Genomic DNA, 27,936 nt, shown 5'->3' on the forward strand with positions numbered 1-27,936 from the left:
TTAGTCTGCAAAAACACAGTCTAAATAGAGAGTAAATGCTTAATAAATAAAACTCTCACCTGATAGCAAGTGGCATATGAGAGAGAGGCATTGTGATAGATCTTAATGCAGTTCTGGAAATGCCATTTCACAGAATCATTACTTCATCTCAGCACAATCTCTCTGAAATTCCACAAAATCCAGTAATAGAAGTGTCACAAACCTTTCCCTGCCTAATAAATATTCACCCCTTGGTGCAGCACCACGGTCAGTTACACACCCCAAAATCACACTCATTGCTCCCATCATTACATGCAATAACTGGAAAGAGCAAAAACAAGGGCCAGGTCTCTCTATGAAGTTATGTGTGAAAAATCTCTGGCTCTGCGTAAACAGAATTAACTCCTAGGTAGACCTCCCCTCCTTCAAATGCCCAGGTGGAGTTAATGGCCAAAGACGGAATATTTGTCAGCATCACCTCTGGGAAGGGACACTGAGGTTTGCTTCCAGATACAGAGAACAGAAGCCACTATGGGAGGAGTAGGAATTTTCCATGGACATGGTGAAGTAGTTGGAATGGAAGGGATTCAACCCAGGGGGAAGGGAGGTTAATAAGTCAGTCCTTGGAGCCATGGTTTCCACTGCAAATGGGACTTGGAACAGACATAGGCCTTTCTGAAAGTGCTGGAGCAAGAGGAAAGCTGATCTGAGCAAAGCTGCATTTCCTCTGTTACAGTGTTCCCCAGGCTGTGAAATGAGGTGTCCACAGACTGTCTAGCCCTCAGCGGGTCTGTATCAGCAGGAAGGATGCTCTTGTGGTTAAGGCACTGTATGGGGCTCAGTCGTTCTGGGTTCCATTCCCTTCTGTGCTGCAGACTCTGCATGAAATGGGGCAAGGCATTTAACCTCTCGGCACCTCGCCTCCACATCAGTGAAATGGAGGTGGTAACCCTTCCTCTCAACCTTTATCTGTCATGTCAATTTACATTGTAAACTTTGGGGTGCCAGGAATGTCTTCTCTGCGCAGGGCTGGCTCTAGGTTTTTTGCCACCCCAAGCAAAAAAAATGTTGGCTACCCCCCGACCCAGCCCTGGGCTCCTCACCGCACCCCCCTGGTGTCCCAGCCCTGGGCGCTCTCCCCTTCCCCCCCACCATTGCCACACACACATATCTCCTGCCGCCCCGGCCTTGGCCTCTCCCCCCACACACACCTGCACCCTCCTTCCGCCGCAGCCCTGGGTCACTGTAACTCACTCCTGAGGCGGGTCATTCAGCAGGAATTTTAGTTGTATATCAAACACAGACAGGATTGGTTCCCATATGGTTACAGAACTGCAGTAAAGTGGAACAATTTTCAGCTTGTGTGATTGGAGGATATCTGGATGCATATTATAAAACTGTCCTCCATAAATGAGGAAAAGTTGAGGTGCCTTTATTATTCATTTGTTCCACTCTTTCTTTCTATGGGGAATTTGCCAATGAATATTACTGTCCCTCCTTTAAACAAACAAATAAAAAACAAGGCATGGCTGTTGAAATAGCAAAATTCCAGTCCTAAATAACCACTGGAAGCATTTCCTGCCTCAATTTTTAAATCCTACTTTTTCTACAGCAAGTTACAGTGGATCAGTATATTTGATTGGGAGAAATGAAGTAACAGCTGCCAAACAAGCTTGAGCACTCCTGAATTTTTGAGGTGCTCAAATTAGAAGGCAGGTGCTGGGGGCTGTGGCTCGCATGGGGAAACACGGCAAGCATGTATTGCGGCAGCATGTCTGGCGCTGCGCGCTGAGCCAGACACGCTCATACTGAGTGGCAAACGGTAAGGAGTGCTGGGGGGTTGGAGAAGGGGTGGGTTCCAGGGGGGCAGTCAAGGACAGGGAGCAGGGGGGTTGGATGGGCAGAGGTTCGCAGGGGGCATCAGGGGAAGGGAGAAGGGGGTTAGATGGGGCAGTCAGGGGACAGGCAGTGGTTGGATAGGCATGGGAGTCCCAGGGGTTGTTCAGGGGACAGGTAGGGTGGGGTCCTAGGGGGAAGTTGGGGGGGGTCTCAGAGGGGGCAGTTGGGGACAAGGAAGAAAAGGAGGCCTTAGGGGGTGAGGTCCCAAGAGGCAGTTAGGGGCAGGGGTCCCGGGAGGGGATGATCCAGGGACAGGGAGCAAGGGGGGTTGATTGGGTTGGGGTTTTCTGTGGGGGGCCAGTCGGAGGGAGGTGATGGTGGCAGGGTGGGCCTACCCCTCTACCGACCGCTATCACAAGTGCAGGCTCTCCCATTCACATCGAGCAGGCTGGCAGCCAAGAGGCTCAGCTACCTCACTCCCTCCCGCCTTCCTTTCTTGTTGGTAGTGGCCAAGGGAATGTGGGAAATGTAGTGTCTTCAAGTGCTTGCTCATAATCCATTCCAGTTAGGTGTGTGCGCGCCCACGTGCACGTTCGTCGAAGATTTTTACTCCTAGCAACACCGGTGGGTCCGGCCTGGTGCCCCCTGGAGTGGCGCCCACCGTGCCTCTGGATATAGACCCCGTCGACCCAAACGCCCCTCAGTTTCCTTCCTTACAGCCCGTGTCGGTCATTGGAACAGTGGGAGTGGCGGCTTAGCTGATCTCCACCTCTCTAGCTACTTCCGTAGTTCTCTAGGTATTTGGTTTGTATATATAGTATAGTTATGTTAATTTTTATTATTCATAGTTAGGTTAGTTTTAAGAGGGGTTCAAGGGATTAAGCCCCTTCCCCATACCCCGGTGCCCGGGGCCCTGCCCGGTTCACCGGGTTTCACATGCTCGCCTGTCATAAGCCGATGCTGACAGGAGGTCCACACGACTCCCTGCCTTAAGTTGCCTCGGGAGAATCTCACCTGACAGATAAGTGTCACATTTGCAAGCTTTAAGCTGAAGACAAAAAAGGAGTGAGGCTTTCGGCTAAAGCAGCTCTCATGGAGGCGCTCGCCTTACCCCTCCGTCCTTCGGCACCTGGAGCACTGGTCCAATCAGCGGCAGAAGCACCTCCTTGGCAGCAGACCGCAGCCGTACTGCAGGCGCGCCGAGCGACCGGCCATCGCTGCACCGAAAGTCGACTTGCACCACTGCCCTTCCCCAGGCGAGAAAGCTAAGACTCCTGCTACTTCCGTGCCAACCTGCACCGCAGCCAAGAGCTCGTCTAAGTCGGATTGCCCGCACCGAACACTGCCGTCGGCACCAACGATGTTGGCACCGTCGATTCGGTCCAGCGAGGGCCGTCGAGTCCACCGATGGCCTGTCAGCTCCCCCGGCGCGAGCCGTGGTTGAGCTTACTATTCCATCCACGCTGGAGAACATTCCCAAGCGGTGAGGGATCTGATTGCCATGACAGAGTTGACGCTGCCATCAATACCGGCATACCGGCCTGCGGGTAACTAAGTTATGGCTAAGCGCCTTGATAAGACGACCTCTGTCCAGCACAGCAGAGAGGCAACACGTTCACAGATCTCACAGTCCATGCAGACGTTAAGCAGATCCCGTCGGCGCTCCCGATGCCACTTGCAGTCACCGGTACCTTTCTGCCTCCTCGTACGGTTTCACCACTGGGGTTGGCAAGCCAACTTGGTCAGTATCTCCCATTCGTCGGCCCACTACTCTCGGCACAGTCAGCGCTCCGGCACCGCTCCTGGCACGTGACTCCTGTACCGCATCCCGACGTCGAAGTTCAGATCTCGGTCAAACCTCCCGGCACTGCTCCGGTTCGCAGGTCCCGATCTTGTTCGCCGGTACCGGATGTTCTCCTGGTACCAGTCCCCAGTGCTGAGTAGGGCAAGGTCCACTACAGACAGAGACTCTGCCCAAGGCTTTCCAGCACCTCCGTGGCCATCCAGACGTGCATCAGTGTCATCCCACGCGGACAGCTCTTATGCTCAGGACCGCGATTCTGATGTGCCCACCAGAATCTTCCGAGAGACCCAGGCCTAGGACCAAGGACCCCATCAGTGGTCTTTCTGGACACCTTGGGCGTACCACCAGGCCCAAGGCGTACCAGTAGTTCCGTCCCGCTCTGTCTCATCAGAGCACCGAGTGCCAGAGGCGACGGTTAGCCATCCCCCTCCCACTGCTGTGGAAGAAGCCCCAGTTCACCCACCGGACTCCCAGGTTCCTCTGGAGCAGGAGATCGCCCAAGAGCAACAGGCCACCCAGGACCCACTCATCGCTGGCATCTCCTCTTCCTCTTCTCCAGATGAGGTGGTGGCAGGAACATCCTCCTCGGCCCTCCTCCAATCTACCTGAGAGCCCATCAGGACCTCCTAAGGAGGGTAGCACTCAATATGAACCTGCAGGTGGAGGAGGTCCCGGAGGTAGAGGATCCGCTAGTGGACATTCTATCGGTGGGTGCCCCCACTAGAGTGGCCCTACCGTTTATTCGGACCATCCAGGCGAATGCCGATAATATATGGCAGTCCCCAGCCGCTATCCCTCCTGTGGGCAGGGGAGTCGAGCGTAAATATATGGTGCCCTCTAAAGGGTACGAGTACTTGTATGTCCATCCTCCTCCCTGCTCACTAGCCGTCCAGTCCGTTAATGAGAGGGAATGCCATGGCCAGCAGGCGCCAGCCCCGAAATCGAAGAAGGCTAGGCGAATGGACCTACTTGGCCGCAAGGTGTACTCAACAGGGGCCCTACAGCTCCGGGTGGCAAATCAACAAGCCTTGCTTACTCACTATAATTATAACAGCTGGGTAGCAGTGGGTAAGTTTACGGAGCTTCTCCCTCAAGACTCCCGCCAAGAATTCGCTGCCCTCTTGGAGGAAGGGAAAAAGGTGGCCAGAACTTCCCTCCAGGCCTCTTTGGATGCAGCAGACTCAGCAGCCAGGACTCTGGCCTCGGGTGTTTCCATGAGGCGCATCTCATGGCTTCAGGTTTCAAACCTCGCACCGGAGCTGCAGTATACCATTCAGGACTTACTGTTTGATGGTAAAGGCCTCTTCTCGGAAAAGACTGACCCCAGGCTGCAAAGCCTGAAGGACAACAGAGTCATAATGCACTCTCTCTGCCTGCATACGCCGGTGACCCAATGCAGGCCTTTCCGTCCCCAGCCCCACTGCCCATACTCTGTGCCTAGACAAAGACAGGACTTTGGCAGGCAGCGCGGCTGAGGTAGTCACAGACGATTGTCAGGACCCCAAGGGGGCCAAAATCAAGGTCCCTCGAAACCGCCACCGGGACCAAAGACGAACTTTTGAAGGTGCACACGAGGGCAGCGTACCAGTTACAGGCCAGGATCCCTCTCCTCCATTCTCCAACCGTCTCTCCTACTTCCTCCCGGCATGGTCCCAGTTAACTTCAGATCGCTGGGTCCTACGCACGGTGGAGTATGGGTACCACCTCCAATTTATTTCAACACCACCCTCCCACCCTCCAACCCTGTCCCTCTTCAGGGACCCCTCTCACGAGCAATTCCTCTTACAAGAGATGCAGACGCTCCTCGCCATAGGAGCTATAGAGGAGGTACCGATGGACGAAAGGGGCAAGAGGTTTTACTCTCAGACCTATCCTAGACCTGCGAGGACTCAACCAGTTTATGATGAAGTTGAAGTTCTGCATGGTATCCCTGGGGACCATTATCCCATCCTTGGATCCTGGAGACTGGTATGCCGCCCTCGATATGAAGGACGCGTACTTTCACATGGCCATCTTTCCTCCGCACAGTAGATACCTCCGCTTTGTAGCCAACCGTCAGCACTTCCAGTTTACAGTCCTGCTGTTTGGCCTTTCTACAGCCCCAAGGGTATTTACAAAGTGTATGGCCGTAGTCGCCGCCTACCTCCACCGACGTCGGATACACATTTTTCCGTATCTGGATGATTGGCTCATCGAGGGGCCTCCGAGACACAAGTCACTCAGCATGTGGGCATCGTCAAGGACCTATTCACACGTCTAGGCCTGATGATCAATATAGAAAATCCACTCTGGTTCCCACGCAGAGGTTAGACTTCATTAGGAGCTATCCTGGACTCCAGTCTAGCCAGAGCCTGCTTATGACCACAAAGCCGCGGTTTCAGGCGATGGCAACAATCATCCGAAGTCTACAGAATTTCCCGACGACCTCGGCTCGCACTTGTCTCGGTCTCCTGGGTTACATGGCTGCCTGCAGGTTTGTAACCAAACACGCCAGGCTCCGCCTCCGTCCTCTCCAAGTTTGGCTCAACTCGTGTACCGCCCGGGCAGGGACCCAATAGAAGCCACTGATAGTCACCTTCCCCGAGCACCCTAGGCTCCCTAGAATGGTGGCTAACTCCTCCCTGGTGTGTGCAGGGATGCTGTTCCATCCCCAATCCTCAATGTCCCTGACGACGGACGCATCATCCTCGGCTGGGGTGCTACCTCGGTCACCTTCGTACTCAAGGCCTTTGGTTCTCAGGAGCTGGCATTACACATAATGTCCGAGAACTGAGAGCAGTCCGCCTGGCGTGCAAGGCGTTCCAGCAACAGTTGCGAGGCTGTTGTGTCTCAGTGTTTACAGACAACACAACGGCCATGTACTACATAAACAAACAGGGAGGGACACGGTCCTCCCTGCTTTGTCAGGAGGCCATCCAACTCTGGGACTTTTGCATAGCCCACTCGATAGATCTGGTAGCGTCCTTTTCTCCCAGGTATTCGGAACACCCTGGCGGATCGACTCAGCAGGTCTTTCCTGTCTCACGAGTGGTCAATCCACCTGGACGTTATGCATTCTGTTTTCCAGAAGTGGGGATTTCCCCACATAGACCTGTTTGCTTCCGCATGAGAACAGGAAATGCCAGATGTTCTGCTCCTTCCAAGGTCTCTCCCCGGAATCGATCTCGGACGCTTTCCTGATGCCGTGGAAGAGCCAGCTCCTTTATGCCTTCCCACCGTTCCTGCTGGTTCACAAGGTCCTGCTGAAACTCTTCAGGGACAGAGCGCGCATCATCATGATCGCTCCAGCGTGGCCCAGGCAGCACTGGTACACCATGTTGCTCGACCTGTTGATAGCCAACCCAATTACCCTGCCACTCCACCCAGACCTCATAACTCAGGACCACGGCAGGCTTCGCCACCGGACCTGCAGGCTCTTCACCTCACGGCGTGGCTGCTGCGTGGCTAAACCAGTCAGAGTTACGTTGCTCTGAATCAGTACGACAACAAGTTCTCCTGGGTAGCAGGAAGCCTTCCACCCGGTCAACGTACCTTGCCAAGTGGAAGCGTTTCTCCTGCTGGTGCGAAACGCTTAATCTCTTACTCCCACTGAGGTCTCGATCCCCTCTATTTTGGACTACCTCTGGTCTCTCAAACAGCGGGGCCTAGCAGTATCATCACTGAGGGTACACTTGCAGCCATCTCTACCCTCACCCAGGTGAAGGTGGTCGTTCCGTGTTCTCACACCCGTATGGTTTCGAGGTTCCTCAAGGGCTTGGAGCACTTATACCCCAAGTACGCCGCCCAGCCCCGACCTGGACCTCAACCTGGTTTAACCAGATTTATGTCTCCCCTGTCGAGCCGTTAGCAACCTGCTCGCTACTATACCAGTCTTGGAAGACAGCTTTCCTCAATAGCCATTACATGGCCAGACGAGTTCCGAGCTTAGGGCTCTTACGGTGGATCCGCCGTACACTGTGTTCCACGAGGACAAGGTGCAGTTGCAACCACACCCGGCTTCCTCCCTAAGGTGGTTTCAGCCTTTCATGTTAAACAGGACATTTCTCCCAGTCGTCTTCCTGAAGCCACACTCAACGTGATGAGAGCAACAGTTGCACTCCCTGGACGTCCGTAGAGTGCTCTCGCATTTTATATTGAGCAGACAAAACCGTTTTGTAAAATGCCCCAACTCTTTGTTGCGGTAGCAGACCGAAGGAAAGGCCTACCTGTTTCCTCTCAGAGGATCTCATCTTGGGTGACGGTGTGCATCCGCACTTGTTATGATTTGGCTCATATTTCCCCAAGCCACATCACTGCGCATTCTACCAGGGCTCAGGCTTCATCTGCCGCCTTCCTGGCTTGTGTACCTATCCAGGAGATATGTCGCGCAGCTACCTGGTCCTCGGTCCACACCTTTGCTTCACATTATGCTCTAGTTCAACAGTCGAGATGATGCAGCCTTTGGCTCAGCGATTTTGCATTCTGCACATCTCACTCCGACCCCACCGCCTAGATAAGGCTTGGAATCACCCTGACTGGAATGGATATGAGCAGCACTGGAAGAAGAAAGACGGTTACTCACCTTTGTAACTGTTGTTTCTTCGAGATGTGTTGCCCATATCCATTTCCACACCCGCCCTCCTTTCCCTCTGTCAGAGTAGCCGGCAAGAAGGAACTGAGGACCGGTTGGGTCAGCAGGGGTATATATCGACGCACCATAGCGGCGCCACTCCAGGGGGCCCAGCCGACCCACTGAATGTTGCTAGGGTAAAAAGTCTTCCAATGAACGTGCACACGGCACACACACCTAACTGGAATGGATATGAGCAACACATTTCGAAGAACAACATTTACAAAAGTGAGTAACCGTCTTTTCTTTCCCTGCTCCAGGGCTGGCTCTATAGGCAGGGAGCTAACCAAGGAACTACAGCTCCCAGAGCCCCCTGTTGGTCCTCAGCTCCCAGGCTGGATCCTTGCCGCCCCTGCAAATGGGCTGCCCCAAGCACATGCTTGCTTTGCTGGTACCTAGAGCCACCCCGTCTCTGTGTCTGTGCACAACTGGTGTCAGGTTCTGTTCCTGGCAGTCAGTCCTGGTGGTTGATGCGATGATTGAAGCCAGCCAGAGGGTCAAGACTGGGCTGAAGGCAGTGCTGAAACTGGAGTCAAGGGACGGGCAGTGGGTGAGAACTTTGGTCAGAATCCATAAACAAGCCAACTCAGTATTGTAATCAGAATCCAGACTCAGCCAACAATTGAAGCCAGTTTGGAGTCAGTTCAGGGGTCTGGGGTCAGGAGACGGACGCAGGACTGGTGCATGGTGGGAGTAGGGCCCATACCAGGCTGGGGTAGGCTGGAACAAGGCTAAGGCAAGTCTGGGGCGGGAGTGGGAACCAGGTCAATGGTAGGCTGGAAGACTAGGGAGTCTGTTACACTGAGCAGCAGTGGAAGGGTTCCTGGCTGAGTAGTGCTGTTGCACAGACTAACTTGCAGGTCGGGGGGGGCGGGGGCGGAGTGTCAGTGAAATACTTGTGCCTGGGGGGTCATCTGACCTGGGCCTTGCTCAGGGATAGACTGCTGCAGCAGCATGCCTGAGTGATGAGTCCCTGCAGGCAGCCCAGTGAGCAGCCCTGGTCTGGCTACAGGTTTGCCTCACAGCTAGGCTGTTACTGGAATACACGTAATAAACTAAGGCACAGTTAGCCCAACCACAGTGTTTTAGGAGGCCTAGGACATGCATTACGACTGAGGTGCACTAGCAGAGCTATCCAGAGCAGGCCTGCACAATATACAGCCCGTGGAGGCTCATTGTGCGGCCCGCGCACACGGCGCTCTGCGGGCAGCCCAGAGCCCTTGAATCCCGGCCGCGGCTGGGATTTAAAGGGCTCGGGGTTCCCTGCCACTGCAGGCAGCTCAGAGCCCTTTGAAACTCACCCCGGCTCCGGCAGCCAGGCTGGGGCTGGGATTTAAAGGGCTCGGGCTCCCCTCAGCGACAGGAGCTCTGGGCCCTTTAAATCCCTGCCCCAGGCCCGCAAAGCTCTGGTTCCCCCGGCCGCCGGAGCCCCAGGCCCTTGAATTTGCCCCTGACAGCTCCCAGCCACCTCTTCAGCTGGGAGCCCCGGTTGATTTAAAATAAAATATCACCTCCCCATCCCCAACCTTCCTTTTTGGCCCACAGCCGTTTTGGTGGGGCGGCGCTGGGGAAGGAGGGTTTGTTTCCACAGGGCTGGGTGGTGCTGGAGCGGGGTGTTTCCGCGGGGCCCAGAGGTGCTGGGGAGGGGGGTGTTTCCGCAGGGCCGGGGGGGTTAGGCCCTCAGCTGTTTTCTTTGGTGTAATGTAGCCCTCACCGGTTTACGAGTTGTGCAGGCCTGATCCAGAGGGCACTATCCAGGACTGGAATAGTGTGGCTTGCATTGATAGACCTGTGGAAGGGGACAGAGTGCACAGCCAGAGGCTGCAGGCCTGGTTCAGCATATTTGGCTACATCCCTGCTTTGTGTGTGAGGTTCTCACAGCACTTGCATTGTGCCAGATTCCCGTCATTTTTATCTGTCTTTCCTGAACATTCGTCTTTCCTCTTCATCCAATTTAAGAGAAATAAAAAGAAGGCTCCTTGGGAAAGAACTGCAGAGCACATCTTTGAACGGTCCTCCATGTCTCTGAACAGCAGAGCACGAACAATGCAAGAAGCAGCTCATTCACAACCAGCCCATTCAAAGGCCGCAGCAGGTTTCCACTCTGTAATCCTGGGCTTGGTGAATTCTTTGTAAACAGTTTGCAAACTTCCCTGTGAAAAGATCTTTCTCTTTTCACCTGAAAACAAGGGTGGATCACACAGGGGGGCGGGATGGAATGTCCTGTGCAGTGCAGGAGGCAAGAGCCTTGCAGTATGAGCACTTATCTTTTTAGTACGCTGTGTAATTGCTGCCTGACAGAGTAATCAACTGTTAAAACACTAAAGCTCAGGAGAATTCAACATTGTTGTTCAATATGTATCTCCCCCCACCTGCTCACCACCCTAGGCTCTGTTACTCACCCAGATGCAGACCTGGGCCTGCTGCTGAGGCTGAGTGCAGCCTTTGGGAAGGCTGGTGGAACTGGACTGTGTCTCCACTGCCAGTATTCACCAGTCTCTCCAGAAAGAGCCCCTGGAGGTTGAAGCTGTGGAGGCAGTATGGAGCAAGCCTAGAGCAGGTTGAATTCTCCATCCTTTCCCACTGATATCAGTCTCTTAATATGATAGCAAGGGAAATACAGTCTCTCACTTCTGAAAATGCGTATATCCCTGGACTACTCTGTCCTTCCAGCCCAGGGAGCTGTATGGGTATTCTGGGAGAATATTTCCATCTGCATTACTAGCCAGACTGCCTATGTGGCCTCCTCTGGAGGAGGAGTGTTGCCAAGACACAAGGGCTAGGGTCTGGCCTCCAGAATTCCCAAGGACATGGGTGAGGAGCTTTGTACATGGAAATCTGGCTTCTGGCTTGGAGAGTTAAATTTGCTGTTCTTTTCCCATCTTCGCTGCTATAGCCGGGACATGTTCCTCCCTCCCAGCCCGATAATCCAATCTTCTTCCTTCATTAATGCCTCAGCACCTTCCTCGCTGGTTATGTCACCTGCACAAGGTGCCTGCTCACCAACAAGTCAGCAAACAGAAATTCTGGGGTTGCTTCCTAATCTAGGTCTCTTGCAAGGTGGTATTGTGCAGAGCTTTCCTCCTCCTTATAGAAGGGCATCCTAACTGCTGTCAACCTAGGAGATGGAGACATCTCCACCAGTGCACATCTTGGTACCTAAGGCTTCTGCCTTTCCTCGTTGTGATTTTGGAGCAGAAAGTGAAAGCAACGTGTGCTGGAGCTAGCTGGAGTCTCCCACCAGTTAGCCACCTGTAGATACTGACAGAAGGGAGTTCTGGGAAGGGATACTGCCCAGGCCAGCTCCAGCAATAGCTTTGATGGAGGATGAAGATCTTGCAAACCCTTTCTTAGTGACCCTTAGAATCTTTGTGTCCATGCATATTATGTCCTCAGATGCATGTTCTCATGCAAAGAAGCTTATTTGCACATGCATGCATGTGCATCCACATCAGGATTTGATGCTTTGAGAAGAGCTGGAAAGCACAGTCTGAGTGTTCCCTGAGTCTCCCTGACATTAGCCACCTGATGGACTGTCTGGAGATGCCCTCTGCCTGTCTGACTCTAGCTGGGAGTTGCAGACAAATCCCAGCCTTGAGGAGCCTTCCTCCTATTTGGCATCAGCACAGACTACAGGAGTCCTCTCCTCACACCTGGTGCAGCGTGTGCAGGGCACTCCTGCCATGGACTGCAGGGCCCCAGGCAAATGCATTGTGCTTCCTGTTGCCCACCCCACATGCCCCAGCTGCTTTGCCAGGGAAGCCTGCATGCAGGAGATTCAGCCTATTGCGGAGCGCCGGGCTCGGCTGTGACTCTGAGCGATTCTCACTCACACTTTCTGAAGTAATGATTTGTCTTTATTTTATTTTTTTTTCTCTCTTGGGTAAAACTAATGGCGCTGGCTGACATGACAGTGTGTATTGATTGGAGAGCGTAAATTAAGCAGTGCTCCATCTCGGGAACAATGAGAACGAAGGTGGCGTGCTGGGGGAGAGCCACGCAGGTGAATGCCAGCCCCACCGGGCACTGCGCGCCAGGTGACATCATTCTCTGTAAAGAGCTTTTCAGCCCCTTCTCCGGCGCTGGTGATGGACAAGCCTAATTATGGCTGCAGCCATGATCTGCTCTCTCCCATTTACTGCCACTGTGAAGCCTCCCTGGGGACTCAGCCTCCCTGATGTGGTTACAGTTTATTTACTCCCTCTGACCCTTCTGCCCCCCACATTGACTCAGCTGCACAACCTGACCCCCTGTAACTAGCTTGTGTCTCCTTTGTCTCTCTTGACTTCCCCACCCCCCTCTAAGCACATAGATTTATCACCAAACTCCTTGCAGTAGTTACCAATGGGCCAATCTCTGCACTGCTGAGCCACAAACAGAAAATAAAATCAAAGTGATAAGCGTGGCTTCTTTGCCTAACACCCCAGGTTACACAGTGGGAACACAGCAGTGGTGCCAGCCCACGTGCATGGAGCACCAGGGCTCCCCTGCCTGTCCCTGCAGCCAGCATGTGCTTTGCAGCCATTGAGGCTTCCCTGTGCCCTTGTGATCAGTTTGTAGATGAATCCCTTGCAAAAGTGCAAGGGAATGGGTAGGACTAGTGCCGTTGGTGTGAATCTTTTCCCTCCCACAACTCCATGTTACAACAGCAAAAGTTAGAACACCTCCCCCCCGGCCCGGCCCTAAAGAAAGGAAAAATGGTCACATCCCCTGGGCATGTCTGTGAGGAGACAGCAGACCAGGATGGAGAAGCATGGGAAGTGCTGTGTTTGATGGGCCTTGGTAGAGCTGTATTAGGAAGAACACACAGCAGCTGTCTGCACTACCAGTAAAAGCAGTGTTGTCTGGTGGTTAGAATACTGAAGGGACAGTCAGGAGGCTGGGCTGCCGCTGAGATCTTTTGGTGAGCAGCTTGAAGCATCGTGAGTGATGGTCACTATGGATTGTGTCTGGAATGTCTCTGCCCCCATCTCTCTCTTCCCAACTGCTAAAATGCACTCACTATAGGGCTGTGATTTCCCTGGCCATGTTCTGTATGTGTCCAGAGGAGCCCGGGTCACTCCAGCACTCAGCTCCTTGTGGAATTAGGGTAGGTAGCTAGTGCTATGGAGGAGTCTGCAGTGTGCTTTGCCACAGAGCCACTCTTAGCTATGGCGGTACTAGGCTTCCTGGAAGCCATATTTCCTCTTCAACCAAAGGCTGAGTAGGATGTGAGCTCCGGCCAAAGAGGGTGAGGTGGGAGGGGGTCAAAGGGGAAAGGCGCTGAGGAGAATGTCCTCAACTTTACTGAGACCTGGCCGTTGCAGTGAGGGTTACAGCTTGCTCCCACTGCTGTCAAGACAAAATTGCCATTTATGGCAGACAAAGCAAGAGGTGGAGGGAAACTAGGCCCTGTCCCCTGAGACAGGAGGGTGGTGGCTGGGTGCCTCAGCCACCATGTGCAGCACAAGAGACACACACAGCTCACAGGTGTCACTTAGGGGTATGGTCCTGAAAGGACAGACCCTCCTGCTAAGGGACAGCTGGTTTGGTAACCTCAGGCACTGGGATAGCACAAGGCCCAGTCAGCCACATGTAGGGGAGAGAAAGGGTCTAAGAAAAGCCCTTTGGCCAGGTTGTTGATGTGTAAGGAGTGCACACAAGGAGCCATGTCTCAAAAGCAAGTGGGGAGGAATGAGCTAAGCCTGCCCAACCCTTCCAGCCAGTGGCACATGTGTGCTGCAACCTCCCTATCCCCACTGCTCCTAGAAACAGCTAGCAGCTCAATCCTTCTTTGAATCTACATTGCTGAATTTCCATAGGCTAGCTTTCCTGGGATCCCAGGAGTGTGAGAGCATAAGAATGACCACTCTGGGTCAGACTAATGGTCCATCTAGCCCAGTGTCCTGTCTCTGACAGTGGCTGGTGCCAGATGCTTCTGGGGGAGTGAACAGAACAGAGCAGGAGTGATCCACTCCATCTTCCTCTCTTGGCTTCTGGCAGTCAGGGTTTAGAGACATCCCAGGCATGGGGTTACATCCCCAACCATCTTGACTAAATAGCCATGAATGGACCTGTCAACCATGAACTTAATCTAGTTCTTTTTGGAACCTAGTTATACTTTTAGCCTTAACAACATCCCCTAGCAAAGAGGACCACAGACTGACTGTGTGTTGTGTGAAGAAGTACTTCCTTATGTTTGTTTTTTTTAAACCTGCTGCCTGTTCATTTCATCTGGTGACCCCTGGTTTTTGTATTGTGGGAAAGAGTAAATAATACTTCTCGATTCACTTTATTCATGATTTTATAGATCTCTGTCATATCCCCTTCTTTGTTGTCTGTTTTCTGAGATGAACAGCCCTAATCTTCAGTGTCTCCCCCTGCAGAAGCCGTTCCATACCCTTGCTCATCTTTTCTGCCTGTCTCTGAACCTTTTCCAGCTCCACTATATCCTTTTTGAGATGGACACACTATGGTATGAGCACACCATGGATTTACAGAGTGGCATTATAGTAGTTTCTGTCTTATTTTCTATCCTTTTCCTAATAGTTCCTAACATATTGTTAATCTTTTTGACCACTTCTGTGCATTGAGGTGAAGCTTTCAGAGAACTATCCACAGTGACTCCAAGATCTTTCTTGAGTGGTAACAGCTAATTTAGAATCCATCGTTATATATGTGTATTTGGGATTATTTTTTCCAATGTGCATTACTTTGTACTTACCAGTGTTGAATTTCATCTGCCATTTTGTTGCCCAATCACCCAATTTAGTGAGATTCCTTTGTAACTCTCTGCATTCTGCTTTGGACTTAACTATCTTAAGTAATTTTGTATCATCTGCAAACTTTGCCACCTCAGTACCCCTTTTTCGAGATCATTTATGACTATATGTTGAGCAGGACCGGTCCCAGTACAGATCCTTGGGGGACCCCATTCTTTACCGCTCTCTACTGTGAAAACTGGCCGTTTATTCTTCCCTTGTGTTCTTATCTTTTAACCAGTTACTGATCCACGAAAGGACCTTCCTTCTTATCCCATGACTGCTTAGTTTCCATGAGAGCCTTTGGTGAGGGACCTTGTCAGAGGCTTTCTAAAAATCCAGGTATGCTCTATCCACCGGATCACCCTTTTCCACATGCTTGTAAGGTGGCATGAAGGGTGGGTGCCTCCTCACAGCACAGCAGGGCATTCCATGTAGTCCCGCAAGGTGCCGGCCACTGCATGAACTGTCCCATTAGACGGAATCTGCACTCCTCTCTCTTTCTCCTGTTTGGGCTCTTTGCAGCAGGGATTTGGTTTTCAAAGAACCTAGCTCAGGGAAGGGAGATCCCAGTAATTGCTGGATTATAGAGTGGAGGGTTTAATGAAGGAAGACCTCCACAGAGGTGATGTGAGTTTATGGGATGTCCGTGTAATATCATTGGCCATAAATTTTAGTGTGGGAGAAGGGGCTGGAAGATCCAGACATTGATTCTGCTCCTTCCATCCTTTGGCTGGACCATGCTGCAGCCAGAGGAGGGGGAGGTTATGGTGCCCCCCAGGTGCTCATAATGAATCCTAGATGCTGTCATGTGAATAAAGATGATGCTAATAAAGCAGGGAGGGGAAAGTGCTTAGAGTCTGAGACAACAAGGCAGGGCTGGCCTGGAAATAAAAGGCATGTATAACTTCTCCGTCTTCAGGTGATGGGTTCAGAGGAGGTGGGAAAGTCAGAGCTGGGGTTAGCACTGGGAGGGATTTCTCTGCAATGGGATCTGTTAGAAATACTGCAGTACTGTGTGTGTGACAGCACACCTCCATCTTGACTCTGGCCCCCTTGCTAGTCTAGTCCTGGGCTCCCAACACAGCTGACAGTGCACTGATCTGCATCCCCCACTTAAGATTTCTGTCCTTTCCCGACCACCAGCTCTGCTTACATTCCTCAAGCAGGGCTGCCCAAGGTGCGGCAATTTGCCCCAGGGCCTGCAGGGCCCCCCACTAGAATATAGTATTGCAACTTTTTTTAATGGAAGAGGCCTCCGAAATTGCTTTGCCCTAGGCCTCGTGAATCCTCTGGGCAGCCCTGTCCCCAAGCAAGTGAGAAGAGTGCCCCTCAGTCCTGACCTGCAACACCCTGTTATCCTACCTCAATGCTGACAGCCCCGACTACTCTTCCTGTCCTGCATCGTAAACAACAGCTTTGCCAGTGGCACTTCATTCCTTTCCTTCCAAATCCTTGCCAGCACTCCTTGGTTGTGACCTGCAGCACCTCCTGCAGTTTCTAGCTGCCCCTCCTTCCATATACAGCTCTGCAAGCACCCCCCCCCCAGCCCTCACCTCCACTTCCACTGCTATGCCCATCCTCTTTTTGACCTGAGAACCATGCCAGACTGTGCTGAGTCTGCATGTTTCCCACGTCCTCTATGCATTAAGCTGAGGCTGCCCAACTCACTTGCTGTGTGACCAGATCGGCAGGTGGTGCCTACTCCAGAAGTGAAGGGCTAGTTCACTAACCTGCAGTGCCAGGGAGCCTCCCTCCCCCGCCTTTCCTACTTGCCCTGTGCAAGGAAGATCTACATCTGTATTTTGGGGAGGCCTTAGTACAGGGCTTCTCAAACATCCTTGCACTGTGATCCCCTTCCGACAACAAATATTACTTCTCAACCCCCGGAGGGGTACCGAAGCCTGAGCCTGCCCGAGCCCCACTGCTCTGGGCAAGGGGACCAAAGCTTAAGCTCAAGGACTGAAGCAGGGGGCCTACAGTCGGAGCCCCGCCATGCAGGGCTGAAGCCCTCAGGCTTTGGCTTCTGCCCTGAGCAGTGGGGCTCAGGCTTCAGCAAGTCTGAGCCAGCCCTGGTGACCTCATTCAAAGGGGGTCGTGACCCACAGTTTGAGAACCACTGCCTTAGTATTATGTTGTGGTAGTGTCCCAAAGCCCCAATCAGGATTGGGACTTGTACTGGGCACTGCACACGCTGGAGAGAGACCGTTGCAGAGAGCATGCTGTGCACGTGTGTCCATCCCAAGCTCTGGGTACCCCTTACCACAAACAGGAGTCCTTAAATCACATGAAAGCACTTCTGTGCGCTGCGCTGATCCTTTGGAATGATCCAGTCCTGCCATGATGTCCATTAACAACCATTTCCAGACACAGAAAGCAGGCTGGCTTTCATCTAGCGTTGTTCAGCCAAAGTGCTCTCAGCACCACAATCCCCATGTTAGAAATGGAGAAACTGAGGCATGGAGTGGGGAAGCAACTTGCCTCAAGGTCTCATAACCAGACAGTGGCAGAACTACTAATAGGACCCAGGTCTCCTGACTCCTACATCCACACTCTGACTGCTAGATTATTCTGCTTCCCTGCTTCTGACATGCTCAGAGCTAGAGCTTGATGTCCTTTTGGCTCAAACTGAGGACAGGTTGGAGGGGAGCAGGAGGTTCAGAAAGCTTCTCACCCCATGTCATGCTCCACTAAGGCTGTGATGTCCAGCAGTGCTTAGCTACAGGGAGGAGAGGTGCCTCTGGGCAGCATGTGTTCTGGGTCAAGTTCTGTCCTACTCCCCCTGACCCCACTTTTCCTTGCTGCTAGTGCTTAAGCTGAACTTTGCAGCAGCAGTAGGAGAAGAGGCCTGATTAGAATCTCTTTGAAGAGGGCAGTGAGTTATAATAATGGACACTCTTCTAGCTGTCTTGTGCCGCTCATAAATCTATCCCCTTCCAAAAGTGCAGATGGTCCATAATCGTCCATCATTCCGGAGTTCAGCACCGTACAGCTCCTGGGTGGGTTTCTCCTCTGAGGCTTCTTTTTCTGCAAGCTAAACGGAACTGCGATTCCATGCAAGCTCTTTCTGTAATGGAGTGTGAGCAGCCCAACCATCAGCAGTGATTTAGGAGAGAACGGACAATAAATATCCTGAGGTTGGGGCTGGAATCAGCCAGCATGAGAGGGAGGGAGCCAGGCCTGTAGCTGTACTTACACAGACCAGTGTGGGTGGCTACTTAACCAGGGCTTGGGCAGCTCACTGGGCATGTGGGAGCAGGGGCTGGAATAGGGGAGACTGAGGGATCTTTCCCTGAGCACCTGAGGATGCAGCTTTAGCCTGAATTGAAATGCTGAGCTGTGTGGAGGCTCGGTCCCTCTGTCCCCTCATAGCCTGCACTGGTCCCCAGAGTGGTGGTAGCTCAAAGCAGTACCATGGTGGTCCTGTAAGAGTGGGCCCTCAGGATACTCCTGTGTGACAAGAGGAGACCCAGTGTGGCAGGTCCCAGGTGGCTCCAGCATGGCATCACTGTAGGAATCAATGCAGTGCCATTCCAAGGGGCTGCTTGGGCTTGGTGCAGTGATTTCAGCCAGTGCCAGCAGCAGCAGTAAGGGGCAGAGTAGTGCTCCCATCGAGGAGGTCAGGAAGGGCTCTGGGCATGGCTTGAGGAGTGGACAGTGTTTCAGTGTCTCATCTCCTCTCCCACATGCCCCAAGGATGAATTACTCTCTGCATCCTTGAGCTGGGGGGCTGGTTTGTTTCCTTGCCCCTGCTAATCCGCAGCTTGCCGGGGCTGAGTTTGAAGAGGAAGCTGGGAAGTTAGTTGGAGAGGCAGAGACAGGAGGCAGGTGTCCAGTACCTTGCACTGCTGTCAGCTGCAGCCGAAGAGGCTGCTCCTAACCAGGTTGAGAGCAGAGCAGTGTGTTTAATTACCATTTCCAGCCAGGGAGCCAGCCTGCCTCTCACGAACCCATAAAACCAGAGTTTGTGTCACAGGATTCAGGCTTCCCCTTTTATCGGTGCCACTGGTGCAAAGTGTGCATTTTGAAGGCTAAAACTGCACCCCTCAACTCATTTGCCAGATGTCAGCTAGCATCAGGGCTGCCACTGGCCCATGGCTGATTGGTTGGCGCATGGAAAGGCTCTGCTGTATGGCATGCACCCTCCTGGCAGAGAGAACGTTACAATGCACAGTCCAGGTCACTCGATGCCACTTACTGGCTGTTTATTTCCTGCGCTGTTAGCTTCTTTTCCTCCCGCCCCTGCTTTGTGCTGTGCTCGGGGTACCTTGTGCTCTCAGCACTTGGTGTGCAAGGCAGCCCATCTCAGCTGCTCTCCTGTCTTTTGCTGCTGGGAGGTGCTGTATTCTCATGCCTCATGCAGTGTTCTCCTGGCCTTGGAGGCTGGCATGCTCCGTGCCTCAGCTCTCCTTAGCAAGTCCTTTCCCATCCCTGCACCTGTGGTGGTAGGATTGGGCAAGCTGCTGATGCTTCTCAATGGGAACCTGAAGGATTGCAAATAGATTTAACAGTGGTAGTAGGTAATAATTGGAGATATACCAATCTCCTAGAACTGGAAGGGACCTCAAAAGGTCATGAAGTCCAGCCCCCTGACTTCACTAGCAGGACCAATTGTTGCCCCAGATCCCTAAGTGGCCCCCTCAAGGATTGAACTCACAACCCTGGGTTTGGCAGGCCTATGCTCAAACCACTGAGCTATCCCTCCCCTGGGGTGCAGAGTTCTCCCCTCCCCAGCTCTGCTCGGGAGCAGCCTGCTATGACCTCTCTCTGGTCACTGATTAAAAAGATCTTTTATTTGCATTTTAATGAGATGCTGGTTCTGCCCCACACCTCTCTCAAGCTGCAGGCAGAGTGAGCAGCTTGTACACTAATGGCACAGGGTGCAAAACTCAACAGCTCCTAACCTCTCACACTCCTAAAGTGCTTCACAGCCTAACTGAAGCAATGACAGCAACTTCCCCCTACTGAAACACTCCCAGGGACGCAGCACAGCTGTCTAAGACAGGAACTGAAGAAAAGTTCCAAATCCACTTGAAGCTGCAGGGAAATGTAGGGAGACAGAAGCTAAGGGCAGGAACATCCCCTTCAGCAGCTCCAACTACGGTGACCAGACAGCAAGTGTGAAAAATTGGGACGGGGGTGGGGGGTAATAGGAGCTATATAAGAAAAAGACCCAGAAATCAGGATAGTCCCTGTAAAATTGGAACATCTGGTCACCCTAGCTCCAACAGAGCTGGTCACGGATTCCTCTGGGGTCAGAACAGGTTTGGAATGAGAAGCTAGAAGAGGATTCATGTTCTCCCTTTCTCTTCCGCCCGTTCTCTTCCTTCCTGTGTCTTTCTGCTTGCTCCCCAGAAGATCTGACAGCACCTTTCCCAACATGCAAAGCGAGGGGCCTTGTGTGCAGCAAGTTATCCAGCAGCCCATTGTCCCTAACTAAACAAACACCTTTGTGCTCATCTGCCTTTGCAATAACCCAGATCCAACAACTTTCTCTGCCTTCCCCCAGAATCTGGGTGCAGAATTGTTCTCTGGCACCTCATCAAGCAAATAGTCAACGGAACTCCAAGTCCTTGCTCTGCTGCAGCCTCAGGACACAGAGAACCCAGGGAGGCAGAGTTTGAAAACAAAGTAAGTGCTGCAAGTCTCCCTTACAGCAGTCTTTCCTCTCAGCAGCTTCAGCCCCTGCTTCTTACTGGTTTAAGGTGCTCTGGCTTTGGGGCTGGTTACAGGCACCTCTCCACGGTCTCGTCAGCCCTTGCTTTTCCCTCTTTGCATGTGTGTTGGTGTCTCTCGGGGTTTTCGATAGTTCCCTGCTCTCTTTGGCTCCTGCCTTTTTCCCCTTGGCTGGTCCCCACTAGGGAGAAGCCTGCAGACCCGTGCTGCAGTATTGACGCTGACGGTGGTGGTGCAGGCAGAATGTGAAACCCAACTGTGTTGTTAAGTATCTTTATCGACTCCCACGCAGGAGTCAATAGCAGCTTATTATATATAGTTATTATACTTGGTAGTTAATATCTGACACGTGTCTGAATCTGTAGAGACCAGGCGATAAGGGCAGGGGCTTGTCAGATTCAGACCCTCCTTGGCCTAGAGTCAGGGTACAGATTCTTCTTCTTGGGGCTTGAGCCGTGGGCCTGAGGTTTTCATTCTTCAGCCTTTAAGGAGCATCTAATCCCAGTCTTCCCTGGGGAGGGGGTTTTGCCCCTGTCAGCTCCCTTCCCTGGAGTTTTGGCTTTCCAGCACATTCCTGGGCTCTGGAGGTGAACAACACAAGTGCTAAACTGCAGCTTATGGTATGCCTTTGTCTGAGGCAATCCCATTCCAGTTTATTTGGGTTAATTGTCTCCTCTGCTCCCCCATGAAGAAATGGTAGATGGCACATTCCGGCTGCCAGCCTGGTCTGCACAGAAAACTTTGCAATAGCCCCAAGCGGGAAATGGGGCCCATCGTTTGCCTGGCAGGCAGCAAGTGGCGCTAATAGGAAATATCAGAGCTTTCCTCCAGGGAACCCTCTACTAAACCTCTGACTGCCAGAAGCTGGGACTGGATGATAGGGGATGGATCACTGAATAAATTGCCCAGTTCTGTTCACTCCCTCTGAAGCACCTGGCCACTGGCCTTTGTCGGAAGACAGGCTGCTGGGCTACACAGATCATTGGTCTGACCCAGTGTGGCCATTCTTCTGTTCCTGGTGCGAACCAAGCTGTATTCAATTCAGTCTCCTTTTTATTGGTGCTGCCTCCAGGGTGAGCTCCAGAGGATGTACCCACCTCTGCTGAGTGGCCTTATTTTCAAGAGTCTCCCTGGCGTGGCATTTAAGTGCCTCTGTTAACAGTGTGCATTTTGCTCATTGCAGGCCTGGGCCCACAGAGACCCTCGTGTGGCAGGCAGCAGGCAGCCTGCAGAAACGCTCGGTTGCTTTAATTGGTTTGAAGTTCTTGCTGCCGGCCGTGGAGGGGTCTCTTTCCTTGAGTAATGACCTGGAATTTGATCAAGCGGCTTTTATGAGCTTGTAATACTAGAAGTGTAAGTGTATGGAATCAAAGCAAGGCAGGCTCTGGCATGTGCTGAGAACCGCAGGGCTGGAGGGGAGAGTGGCTCTCACTGCCAGCCGCCCTGGCAAATTAAAACAACCCAGCATCCTGTTAAAGGAATTGAGCTCCTAATGATGGTGCTGCTCTCATGTGAGCAGGCACATGCTGTGAGAGCAGCCCAGCTGCCTCCACAGTGTGGAAGAAATCCAGCCTCTGCTGCACAGGTGACCCTTCCCATCCTGAGAGATCCTCCCTGTTCCATGGGGCAGAGCCCACTTTGCCATGGATCTGTGCCTCTCCCAGTGCCCACACGGTTGGCAGGTCCGTAGTGCTCTTTGCAGACCCTGTGCCTGCTGGCATTCTGGTAATCATTTCCTAAAGAGCATCTAGGCTGAACCATGTTCCAGTGCTCAGTCTGTCAGAGCACGTTCTAGTCTCCTGGGGAAGCAGGGAAAGCTCCTTCACTGGAGCCATTTAAAGATAAATACGCCCTAGGGAGCAATCCTGCAGGGCGCTCTGGGGGAAGATTCCATTCCCATCTCTGGCAGCTTTGATTCCACCCATGAATCCTGTGAGACCTACAGCTCTGCGTGCTGTCACCTGCACTCAGACTTCCTCCTCTGGCACTGCCTGGCCTTCCTGTGCCTCCTCACGTCCGTTCACTGAGAATGACTCTCCTTGCTGAATCCAGCTGTCAGCCTGGCTGTGCGTGTGCTGGGCACCTCGACAAGGGAGTTAGCTGGCCTGCTGGCTCATGCTGGACCAGCTGCACAGAGGAGAGTCGCTTTCCTTAGTCAGTGAGAGGCTCTGGCTGCAGCAGTGACTTCTTAGGGGTACTGGGTATGTCTGCACTGCAATCAGGTGGTGTGATTGCAGCGCATGGAAGCACGCCCCAGCTACCTTCCATCTAGCTAGATCAAAGCTTGAGTACCAATAGCAGGGTAGCTGCGGTGGCAGGGGTGGTACAATGGGCTCACGGTTTGATCACGTGTGTACCCAGGGTTCTGGGCAGGATTGTCCTTGGGATGCTCGCCTGTGGTGCCATGGCCACACTGCTGCTGTTACTTGCGCTAGCTTTGATCTAGCTCAGGTGTGTCTAAACAAGTTGCAGCCACGCTGATTGCAGGGCAGACATATCCATTGCCCGGAAACAGGGCCTGGGGACTGACAATAGCCACAAGGGGCGGAGCCAGTGAGGGGTGGTGTCGCTGTCAGGTGTATGTGTGTGGGAGGTAGTGGTGGAGAGATCTAAGCGGTGACATGGATGCAGGGGTAGAGAACACGGGTGGCATTGGAGGTGCGGAGGACAGCACTGGGTAGGTGCCAGGGTCAGGTTTATTGTGGCTGGGGCACAACTCAGAAGTCAGGAATGACAGGAGAAGCCCAGGTGGCAGAGGGAGAGTATGTTTGTGTGAGGCGGTGGAGGTGCAGGGCTCAGGATTATCAGGACTGAGGTACAGGCGTGGAGTTCAGGAATGCCTGGGTTGGGGAGAGATGCAGGAGAGGAGTACCCATGTGGGTGTGGGGAGACCAGGACATGTCTGTGTGGGGAGGAGGCAGGATTTCAAGAAAGGAAATTCCTGTGGTGCGTGCCAGTTTGGTGAATCTCTTTCATCAGTATTTGTCATTTGGCTGTGCCAAGAGCAGCACCCAGTGTGGGACTGTTGGTATGGCTGGGTTCTCATTCAGGGCCCGTTGGCAGGGCATCTGTACACACCTCTGCAGAGATCTGCACAGAGGCCATGTACGTTTCTAGTTTTACTGTGGGACACCTGGGTTTGCACCATGTTCCAGTGCTGTCTAGTTGGCTGGGGTGGGCCTGTTTGGCAGTGGTTCCTGCTCTTCTGTTTTGGCGTGTAACAGGCACTGGGGAATGTGGGTTTGAATAGGAATCTCAGTGGCTCCAGAGCCATGGGCCTAGCGTGTTGGCATTGCCAGATGTTGCTGCACTGCCTATCCTGCACAGGAGAGCAGCAGAACTGCTTGGCATTGGAGTGCCTGGCTGCTGAGAACAACGGCGGCACTGGGAACCTGCCGTGGCAGAGGAGCAAGGCGGGGCAGCAAACCCAGGGGTGATTATTGGGTAGGTTGGTGGGAGCTGACACCTCACTTTGCCTGCAGTGGATATAGGCAACTGGATTCCCTTCTCCAGACCAGCTGTTTGACAGACTTTTGCCAGAACAACTCCCAGCCTTTAAGTCCTGTGCTAGCCCAAAAGCCCCTGCACTGGCTGATTCTGTCCAGGAGGTACCAGCCCTTGTGCTGGCTAGTGGCTGTGAGGGCAGCTCCAGCCCTGGCGTTCTCCCTGTCCCAGCCACTTTCCCAAATGGGGAGGGCTTGAGGCCAGTGAGGAGGTTCTGGCAGCAGCTGCCGGGTTTATTAAGCTAATAAAACAATGTTAAGTATCCACTCACTGGAGGCCCCTGACGTCTCTTTATGTGCTCAGAGGATCCTGACGCCTCTGAACTGATGATTGTTTTGTAATGCTAATAAATAGAGAGGAACAGGTAGCACTGCGACAGGCTGCAGGAGAGCTGCTGCCTCCCTCCCCTGGGCCCCTAACAAAGTTCCTAGCCAAGCAAACACGCGGGGGTGGGGGGAAGCAGGAGCATCCCGCACCCTGGCACGGCAGGAGCCGCTCTGCAGGCCTCTTCCTCTCTCCTCCCCTCTTCAATGAGTTGCTATTAAGTCAATTACCCCAGCCCTGGAACCTTCTCTGGCTATTAATCTCCATTGCTCTGGTCCATAAGTCTCTTGGGAGCAGGTGGTATTCCTGGGTCTTGTCACAGCAGCCTCCTGCTCCATGTCCTCTGCTTCGCTGGGTGAGTTAGGCAGACCCCTTGTTCTTCTCCTGGCACTGGCTTCTGAGAGTTGATGAGAGTGTGATTAGTCACAGCACCGCAGCCTTGTGAAGCCAGGCACCCAGCAGCTGGCTTCCTGCTATCTGCTCAGCTTGGGGAGGAGGGGTGGCAGCACTGGCTCCCACAGCCTGGGTCTTTTCTGACTGCCCCAGAGAGTGGGTGGGAACATGCACAGTAATGGCACATGCTGTCATGTCTTGGGGAGTTCTCCCCAAGCACAGACAGGAGCCTCACTGAGATTGCTTGGCCCACAGGGAACCTGGTGTGTTATCCAGCTGCAGGGGATAGTGAGACTGTCTGTTGCCCAGATTACAGCCTAGGGAATGGCATCTGGCTGGGCCGAGCTTCCCTGCAGTCTGGCATGGATAGGGGGTTCTGAACTGCCAGCATAACCTGTTGCCTTCTGCCCCAGTGAGGCTACTTTTCTGGCCTGGTAAGAAAAGTGATCCCTATGTGTAGTTTGCATCACCAGTTTGTAAAACACTTTGGGATGTACCTGCTGCAAGATGTTGTATGAGAGGGGGGCCGTTCCTGCCTGGGGTGGGATGTAGGTGTAGCAGAGGGTTGGACACACACCCACACCCACGTTATGCTATGAGAGTCTCTCAGCAGCAGAATGAGTTGGTAAGTGACACAATGGAGCCAGAACTCCAGGCTGTTGCGGCAGTTTGCAAAAGTTGGAGGATCAGGAACAGAGGCTTTAGAAATCTGTTGCTCCTGTAATTACACGTGATGTTGCTCATAGCTACCTACCCACACACCATGTCTCACTGGACCACGAGGATGTGGTGTGCCCTTTTTGCCTAGCCCACACAGTGGTGCAGGTTTTCTATGCTGCGCCTGTTGTCCATCCTGGTGTGTCCCTACCTGCTGAGGTTCAGCTCCTTTGTCCTTACAGACGGCCTAGGAAGGGTTCTGGGTATTGCGTGGCACCCTTGCCATTTAGACCCTTTCCATCTTCAGGAGAAGGTCCTCAAGGCTGCTCTGACGTGGGGAATAATAGGATTAAGAGGGAGGAGCTGAGCTGCAGCCGCTGCCCTGGCTGGAGCAAGCTTCCCACTTTAACAGGGGTGCCTGATATTGTGGAGAGAGAGGCTGTACTAGAGGAGGGTCTGAGCTGGAAGCCTTAGCATCAGGGACTCCGCTGTCTCTCGACCCCCCCCCGCCACATTGTAACTTGCAAATAGCTCTTTTTGCATTGCACGCAGTGCTCAGGCTGAACTGCGGGGAGGCTCCACAAACCCTTCACCAGGGCCAGTGCTGGCCCACCTTGCATCTCCGACTGGGGAAGTGCTGAATCAACTCCCGAACGCTCCTCCCTGCACAGGGGTGGAGGAGCATAACCATTTCTCCCACTGTGAACCAACAGTGCATCCTGTGCTGGCAGAGGAACTGGGGAGACTCCGGGGTATGTGTACACTGCGTACTAAGCTCGTGGACTCACTGTTTCCCAGCTTGACTGTCCACACTTCATTGTACACCTGGGTTTACGAGTGCTAGACCCAGGTCTCGCAGCCGAGCTAAGGTTCGTACTGCCCCGCTCAGACCTTCTGACTTGGCTCTGCAGCTTTAGCTGCATCCACAGTGCAAAATGACAGGGCTTAGACCTGAGTCACTGCAGGACTCAGGCTCTGACCCACCCCCAAGGGGGGTCCTAGGATCTGGCTCCTGAGCACTTGCTGGATTTGTGAATGGATGGAAGCGGGGCTTCGGCTCAAACCTGAGTCAGAGCCGGGGCTTAGTGTGCAGTGTAGACATATTCCAGCTTCTCTCAGGGCTTGGCCGGAATTGTCTTGAGCCTTGCCTTTGCTGTAGCATATCAGTAGTGAAGACTGTTATTAGCCAATCCTCTGGCAGCATGCAAAGCGGGCTGTGTATAATAGATAATAATTAATAGACTGCTTAGACGGCTAGCTAGGTAAGTAGATAAATAATTTTAATTATCCTTAGGGAGGCTGTAAATTCACACACAGCCCTTTATTAAACTCTCTGTTTACAACAGTCATTTATATTGTGTGTCATTTTGCATAAAACCCCCTTGGGGTCAAATAACACTGTGTAATAACTGCTCCGTTCTTGCTGTCTCCTCTGCTTGAGAGCAGGTAGTGAAGAGCTGTCAGAGCAGCGCAGGGCACAGCAGGCAGGCGTCCTAGGGTTCTGCTCAGTTCCCCAGGTGGGTGGGGGCAGCGGCCTGTATTTAGGTCAATCTCAAACATCTGTCTTACACTTAGGCCTTGTACGTTAGGCAGGATTTTCATTCCACTCCCCAGCGACGGCCTGAGCCTATTAACGCCCTTGGCTGAAGTTTCTCTTTATTGCACTGGATTTGGGCTGCTATAAAGGAAAATCTCTCTGGAAAGGCCTGGGGACTGACTACGAGTGATTGATTCCCAGGTGGACAGATTGGGGATCTCCCTTGTCTCCTCCAAAAATGACCGACTGCCTGTCCACGGGGCCAGGCACAGGATGGATTGGTTTGTTTTGGTCTGTTGCCTGCTCCTTGGCTTGGCTGGCAGGGGAGACGGATGGAGGGTGACGAGGTACTAGAGGACATTAAACCATTTGTGCCAAGCAGCCGTCAGCAACTTGCAGCCTTATCCCACCCTGCTCTGAAGGAGCAGTCTGGCTTGCAGCCTTTCCAAGCCCAGCACCCAGAGAGGCCAGATTGCCTTTGGTGTGATCAGGGGCGGCTCCAGGCACCAGCACACCAAGCGTGTGCCTGGGGCGGCAAGCTGAGGGGGGCTCTCTGCCAGTTGCTGCGAGGGCAGCAGGCAAGTTGCCTTCGGCGACATGCCTGCGGAGGGTCCACTGGTCCCGCGGCTTTGGCAGACCTCCCGCAGGCGTGCCGCCGAAGGCAGCCTGCCTGCCGTGCTTGGGGCAGCAAAATGCCTAGAGCCCACCCGTGGATGTGATGTCGGATGGGCGTCAGCAGAGCTGGGGTAGGGGGAGGGCTAAAAAAGTACCTTCACTTTCATGAGCACCAAGTTCACACCATGAAATCCAGACCCAGCTTCCTTCCAAGCCAGCTGTCCAGGGCCTCGTCTACACTAGGACTTGAGATGTTATG

At 53.1% G+C, this 27,936-nt stretch overlaps 1 protein-coding gene across 12 annotated transcripts in view; it reads left to right on the forward strand.

The window, feature by feature from the left end:
• RBFOX3 (RNA binding fox-1 homolog 3) overlaps positions 1-27,936 on the forward strand; it is a 408,389-nt gene that overhangs the window by 189,937 nt on the left and 190,516 nt on the right. For 5 of the 12 annotated variants that reach the window (XM_075071916.1, XM_075071923.1, XM_075071914.1 and 2 more), the window contains one exon: positions 20,481-20,602. The exons of the other annotated variants lie outside the window; for them this stretch is intronic. The gene's annotated coding sequence lies outside the window, so the exon portion shown is untranslated. The remainder of the gene's footprint in view (positions 1-20,480; positions 20,603-27,936) is intronic. 12 annotated transcript variants of the gene reach the window in all.

Source organism: Chelonoidis abingdonii, chromosome 13, assembly GCF_003597395.2.
Source record: "Chelonoidis abingdonii isolate Lonesome George chromosome 13, CheloAbing_2.0, whole genome shotgun sequence".
NCBI classification, from domain to species: domain Eukaryota; kingdom Metazoa; phylum Chordata; order Testudines; family Testudinidae; genus Chelonoidis; species Chelonoidis abingdonii.